Source organism: Alosa alosa, chromosome 16 (assembly GCF_017589495.1).
Source record: "Alosa alosa isolate M-15738 ecotype Scorff River chromosome 16, AALO_Geno_1.1, whole genome shotgun sequence".
Classification (NCBI taxonomy): Eukaryota; Metazoa; Chordata; class Actinopteri; order Clupeiformes; family Clupeidae; genus Alosa; species Alosa alosa.
This window is the reverse complement of record NC_063204.1, coordinates 1,109,199-1,116,706: the sequence shown is the minus strand read 5'-3', so window position 1 is coordinate 1,116,706 and position 7,508 is coordinate 1,109,199.

Below are 7,508 nucleotides of genomic sequence, written 5' to 3'. Positions count from 1 at the left end.
ACTAAAGCAGTCACACACACACACACAGAGACTAAAGCAGTCACACACACACACACACACACACACAGACTAAAGCAGTCACACCCACACAGACTAAAGCAGTCACACACACACACACACACACACACACACACACACAGACTAAAGCAGTCACACACACACAGACTAAAGCAGTCACACCCACACAGACTCAGACTAAAACAGACTCGGACTAAAACAGTCTAAAACAGACTAAAGCAGTCACACACACACAGACTAAAGCAGTCACACACACACAGACTAAAACAGTCATACACACACACAGACTAAAGCAGTCACACACACACACACACACACACACACAGAATAAAGTGGTCACACACACACAGACTAAAGCAGTCACACACACACACACACACACACACACACACACACACACACACACACAGACAGACTAAAGCTTGCTCATTTCCAAGCTCGCAGCTCCCACTGGCTGGTGGAGTTCTGTGCATGGCTGGCATCCTGTCATCTCCCTTGCTTTAGAAGTCATCTTTTCCCCTCCTACCAACCCCAGCCAAGTCCAGCCCTGTTTGCCTTTGAAGTGAGCGGCGTCTCAACAAGCAGCAATCAAGTGCTCGTTACGCTGAGTGACCTCCTGCAGATGTTTTTTTTTTTCTTCCCTCACACACACACTGGCTTTACCATCATGCTCAGACGGACTCTTTATGGCCATCGTCACGTTGTTACTGTCTACCAGCTAGCTGAGCTTTCATAGCACTGATATTAATGCCTCTCTGAAGTAGTGCTGTCCATCATAAAATGTCCTGTCATCAGTGTTGAAGCTCTTTAGAGGATTAAAGTTAGACTCCTATAAAACATGGACATAAAACGCTTGCTTTGCGTTTGACTCTTGGAAGATTAAGACAAAATATATGAAGAGGGCCCAACAGCATCGCTGATTTGTCATCATTTCAGTCAGAATGCACCCTAGAAGATGCATTTATTTCCTGCTGAGGAGTGACATTGTCTCATCGCCTCTAATGATTGTGTATCGGTCTCAGAGTCACCTGGAGATGAATGGTTTTAAAACAGCACAATACAAACAGCACAATACAAACAGGTTCAAATTCCACACGGACAGGAACAAGCAGACATGCTAAATCGTTTTGTTCATCCATATTGTAGAGATTAGGGTTTCTCAGTTAACACTAGGTAGTCTTTCTGAAAGGAGACATAATGACTTGCTGATTCCGTGGGTGAATACACACAGCACAGTGTGTACAGTGTGCACTAATGGCTTGAACTCTGAATTACCAGGGAGAACCCTGGCCTTTGTGTGCGACAGACCTCTGGTTCCCATCTCGGCTCATTCAGCTCCCTTGTCATGCCATGATACCACAGCCCTTCTGGATTCCAGACCTAACTAATCAATTAACGAGGAAGTGAGCACAGATCACTTTGACTAATCATCAGCAACATCCTGATGCTGAAACAGGAAGCCATTTTAGAGGATATTTCTTTCTGATTACATTTCTGCTTCACTCTGTATGTTCTCTGGCTCTCAGCCTTTCTGTTTGTCTGTGTCTGGCTGTCGAGTGATGGACAGGGACGTTGGTCTCCTGGCCCTGGGAGCAGTCGTGGTGTCGAGATAACAGTGTTGACTTTGAAAGTGCCTCGGCGAGAAGCGATCCCCACGGCCCAGCCCGCGCGGCCACAAATGAAGTCTCGCGGCCGCTTTGCCGTTAACCTCTCTGTAGCGATCGCCGCGGCCACAAATTAAGTATTGGGGCCGCTTTGCCGTTAACCAGCCTGCGCGGCGACAAATGAAGTCTCGCGGCCGCTTTGCCGTTAACCTCTCTGTAGCAGCAAGCGGCCGAACACTAAGCTGGAGTCGTCAGAGCTCAACGGAGATTTTCCTCCCCCAGCGTGGAGCCACCCAGCTGGACACAAGCAGGGAAAAAAGAAAAATAAGGACAAATAAAAGGCCAATGTTAGACAGCATGTCTCTCTCCACACAAACATCGTGTGCCATTGCTTTGGGTTAGAATTGCATTACTGTAGACAATTCCTTGTTCATTGCTACTTGGCTTCTATTAGCAGGCAGGGAGCTAGAGACGCATGGTCTGCAAGAGCCTATGTGTCCGGAATGCTTGTCGATATTACAGGGATCTTTTTCTGAATGCCCTCTCTGTGAAAAGGCAAAGCAAACAAGTATTTTGATTGACAGGCGTATTAACCAAAGGCTGGAGGGGACGACAGGGCCAGTGTCACGCTATTGGCTGGCCTGCTGGGGACCTCTGGGTCATTGACCCAGCGTGGTGATGACTATTGATGTTTTGCAGAGAGGAGGCAGATGATCGGGCCGCCCCTCCTCCTCTTTCTGTCTTTCAGTCTGTTTTCTTCTTTATTTCCATCCCTTCATCCATCCCTTCATCCATCCCTTTGTTTGTCTTTTTCTCTCCCTCTCTAGCATCTCTCTCTCTTTTCACTCTATGCAGTCTCCTTTTCCCTTCTTTTGATTTGTCCTCTTTCCTTCCGTCCTTTTCTCTCTCTCTTTCGGCAATTCCCACTCTGTCTCTCCCTCCATTTCCCTCCTCTCTCTTTCTCTCTTTCTCTGGATCTCTCTATCTCCCGTATCCTATCTATCTCTATCCATCTCGTCTGTTGTGACATTGATTTTGCTCTCTGCTCTGATTATCCTGGCGTCAGTGTGAGATGGGATGCAGCTCCTCTCTCCTCTTGCTCAGTCCAGTCCAGTCCAGTCCAGCTCCTCTCTCCTCTTGCTCAGTCCAGTCCAGTCCAGTCCAGCTCCTCTCTCCTCTTGCTCAGTCCAGTCCAGTCCAGTCCAGCTCCTCTCTCCTCTTGCTCAGTCCAGTCCAGTCCAGCTCCGCTCCTCTCTCCTGTGTCCACTGGTCACCATCACTTATTCATCGGTGATGCTCATCTGAAAACGTTCCACTTGCGCTTGTGCTGAGTAAAGATTGCAGTCAGTTTGTTGTCTCTCACAGATGCAACAGGACAAATTCTCTTGTACATTTCGCACATATGGAAGCAATTGTGACTTATGCCCTCTTTTAATGTTTATAAATCTGAGAGATTGACATGGGTCTGCGTATTAAAACTTATGCTACAACAACGTGGCCTGGTCAGAAAATGTTTAAACAGTTCCAACCACAACTCCCCAGACGCCCTTCAGTGTCTGTTTGGAAACTTAAGTGATAGCATCCACTGCGTCCAAGCAGCCTGGCTGTCTACTGTGCTTTCGTCTTAGTGCAGTTTTCACATCTCCTAAATGTACGAGTTGGCTGCACGCCAGAGTGCCGTTGCTTAAGTGACCGCTGCTGATTAACAGCCCATCCCGCCACTTCTCATTTCCTCCTTCGTCCTCACACGGCTGTGGAACATTCAACGGGCAGCGGGAGCAACGGGCAGCGAGAGGGCTCTTTCGTGATGGAGGTGACAGATTTAGGAGGGAAACATTTTGAGAATTTAATTTTTTTACTGTCTTGTAAAAGCCGATGGCTGTTGATGTTAACAAGGGGGATGCCTTCACATTTATACCAAGGAGCAGCGGATACCCATGCTCAGGTTCTTTATATTCAGACAGTCACTGGACAGCTGCTTCCTCAAACAATGACTGCCGTGACTGTACAGCCCTAGCTGTTGCAGCAGCGGCAACAAGGGAATGTACCTCACACAATATTGCTTTGCACAGAACAATTTGATCCAGGACGTTCCACTGGAAATCTTCCTTGGGTGTCACTATTCATATTTGTCTTCATCTGTCTGAAACCAACAAAGGCAATAGTATGCAGTGATAGTATAGTATACTATAGTACTATAGTATACAGACTATATAGTACTATAGTATACAGTGATTACAAAGGCAATAGTATACAGTGATAGTATAGTATACTATAGTACTATAGTATACAGTGATAGTATAGTATACTATAGTACTATAGTATAGTATAGTATACTATAGTACTATAGTATAGAGTGATAGTATAGTATACTATAGTACTATAGTATACAGTGATTTTTTGGCGGACAGTGAAAAGTGTCCCCGACAACAAGGCAAAAAAAAAAAGAAAAAAAAGAAAAAACAACAACAACAGGGTAAACAATAAGACGGTGCCCATGCAAGTCAATCTCTTCTGTCTCTAATCCACACTGCACCATCTAAGCTCCATCAATATTTCACTCTCACCTCTCTGGCGTAGCTCCTTCACCTCCTCTGGTGTAGCTCCTTCACCTCCTCTCTCTGGTGTAGCTCCTTCACCTCCTCTCTCTGGTGTAGCTCCTTCACCTCCTCTCTCTGGTGTAGCTCCTTCACCTCCTCTCTCTGGCGTAGCTCCTTCACCTCCTCACTTCTTCCCTCTTTCTCCGTCATTTTTGATAAGCTCCCCTTCCATCTGGGCGCCGTAGACCTTGTTTGTTGAGAGCCTGGTTGATCTGGGCGCCGTAGACCTTGTTTGTTGAGAGCCTGGTTGTCTCTTGCTGTTTGTTGAGAGCCTGGTTGTCTCTTGCTGTTTGTTGAGAGCCTGGTTGATCTCTTGCTGTTTTTGTTGGTTGATCACGTGTAGACCTTGTTTGTTGGAGTAGACCTTGTTTGTTGAGAGCCTGGTTGTCTCTTGCTGTTTGTTGAGCCTGGTTGTCTCTTGCTGTTTGTTGGAGCCTGGTTGATCTGGGCGCCGTAGACCTTGTTTGTTGAGAGCCTGGTTGTCTCTTGCTGTTTGTTGGAGCCTGGTTGATCTCTTGCTGTTTGTTGAGAGCCTGGTTGTCTCTTGCTGTTTGTTGAGAGCCTGGTTGTCTCTTGCTGTTTGTTGGAGCCTGGTTGTCTCTTGCTGTTTGTTGAGAGCCTGGTTGTCTCTTGCTGTTTGTTGAGAGCCTGGTTGTCTCTTGCTGTTTGTTGAGAGCCTGGTTGTCTCTTGCTGTTTGTTGGTTGATCTGGGCGCCGTAGACCTTGTTTTGTCTCTTGCGCTCTTTACCGTGACCGCAGCCCTGGGCAGCCATGTAGGAGAACAAAATGGCTTTCATAACGCATCTGGAGTCAAGCTGCAGTCTCCTCCAGTAAAGATTTTTACAGCTTCTGAAGTGCCTTCTTAATTGATGGTGCTTTAAGTTAATTATTTTTGAAGAATGATTAACAATGGTGGCCTTGGCTGGTCCATCCCATGGCTTGTGTATTGACACATCCAATACTGTGACCCAAGGTATCGAGTATTGACTCGTGCTACGCCCCAGGTCCCTATGCCTTTATTGACTAATTGAGCCACTTCAGGGACTCAGTGATTTATACTGATGGCCTTTTTGATTCAAAGCAAGCTAGTCTTTGAAGCCGCCCTTACTGAGTCTCTCTACTTCATATCACAGCGCAGTGGACAGCGCAGCGATGCTGCTGTCATTAAAGGGTAAGAGTTGCTGTTGGGGATTCGTGATGACGGGTCTGTTGACCCCTGTTGACCTCTGCGCTAGATTGAGGAGTGACGAGGTGCAGGACGCAGCGGGCGGCAGACGTGGGCCAGCTGCTCGACTCCGCACATGCTGCGGCCAGCTGCTCTATCCCACTTCCTGTTGGAACTGACAGGAAACGGGGGGGTATGTGATATGGGGGGGAGTGGGTGGGGGATGAGAGCAGAAACAAGCGCTGGTTTGTTAGTGCCACCTCAGAGGGATTAGAGAGCCTTAAGAGCCCAAGAGTGTAGCTGTCTACATGGGTAGGACTCCATGGTGTGTGTGTGTGTGTGTTTGTGTGTGTGTAACTACCCACATGGGTAAGACTCGATGGTGTATACATACGTGTGTGTAGCTGCCTACATGGGTAGGACTCCATGGTGTGTGTGTGTGTATTATCAGTCCTAGTTATTATCACATTTCCATCCTTTGATCTGTGATCCTGTGATTAACAGCCACGAGAGCAGAAGAGCAACAAGTGGGAGATGTTAGAATTCTGTTGTCTGCTGACTGAGGTTCTGTGTGACTGAGGTTCTGTTTTGCTGACTGAGGTTCTGTGTGACTAAGGTTCTGTTTTGCTGATTGAGGTTCTCTGTGACTGAGGTTCTGTTTTGGTGACTGAGGTTCTCTGTTGGTTGGTGTCTGGTTTGCTTTTTAATGTTTCCAGTAAATGCACTGGCTGGTTTCATGATGGCTCACTCTGACTGACCATGTGCCAGCCCAAACAAGCAAGACAATCAGCCTTTGTCCGCTTTCTCTTAAATCAAACGAACAACGTCTGGCACAACGTCTGCCTTTGCTTCCATCCTTATGATGCATATGTAACGGATAATTCATGGAGATTGGAAGTTTAATATACATTAGGGATATGAGTAAAAACTCAGCTGGCTCAATGCACAAAAATTTATATTTAAATGAGTGAATACAAGAAAGCCACATTGTTGCGGTATGTGCATACTGATGTTGATCTTGGCTCGCATTCGGTTTGCAAAACAAGTGAAACCCACAAGGGTTAGGATAAGCAGCGCAGGCCAAAGCCTCTTGTCACTGAGGACAACTACACATCTTTTGGAGTCAGGAGCTCAAAGACTTCCAGACTTGCACTCTGTACCACCAGCTGGCCTGAAGGCTGACTGATGCGTTTTCTCCCTTCCTTCCACACATCTATAAAATTAGCGTCTTTTGTTGAAATGGCCCCCTCATCTGTTCCAGCCGCATGTAGACCTGCCATTAGGAGTGGATTTTACTGCTGTTTACTGTGGGCCTTTCAATGACCAAAGAGCGTCTCGTCTGCGGCTCGACGTGTGGGGTGGACAGTGGAGCAGTAGGCTACCTGTTCAGAATTTCCGTGTCAATGAACCTGGTTCCCCCTTGGCTCGCCTTGGCTCGTCACAATTAAGTCGGAGCGGTTTTAGGGCTGGGTGATAAAATGATAGCAATATATGTTGTGCTAGACATGTAATCAATATCGATTAAAAAATAAGTTCGATAGAACGTTCGATAATTAAACGCAACACACCTCCTGCCTTAACTACGTTTTCCTTAAATAAATAAATAGGCTAAAAAGTAATTTTTAACTCTTCCATTGTATAGATATATATATGCAACTAGAAGTAGGTCCACCTCAACACAGACTCTCTTTCAGTCCTTGCCCTGTGCACACTCTCTCTCCCTCTCAACAGACGCATCACTCCTAAGCATGCACATTTCATCCAAACATTCACAATCGTTCAAGTTAGTTCATGGCTAAATTGCTATTCAATGCTATTAGCATCATTAGCACGCTGCACAATTTTACATTTTCAAAATTGTCACATTCAAGTTGACTGCTCAGTTCTTATCATATCAGACCCGATGTTAATGGACAAGTTTTTTCCAAGACTCAAAAGGACCTTTCCCAAGGAGAAGAAGTATGTGTTTGAAACTTAAACACACGTGGGAAAACTGAACAGTCCAACCAGTAGAGTAGACTATAATAAACTAGCCAATTAAGCTACTTTGTTTAGCCTACAATATGTCCAGACTTCAACCAGTGCTGCTGGAAGCTGAAGCAGCAGGAGACATGAAGAAGT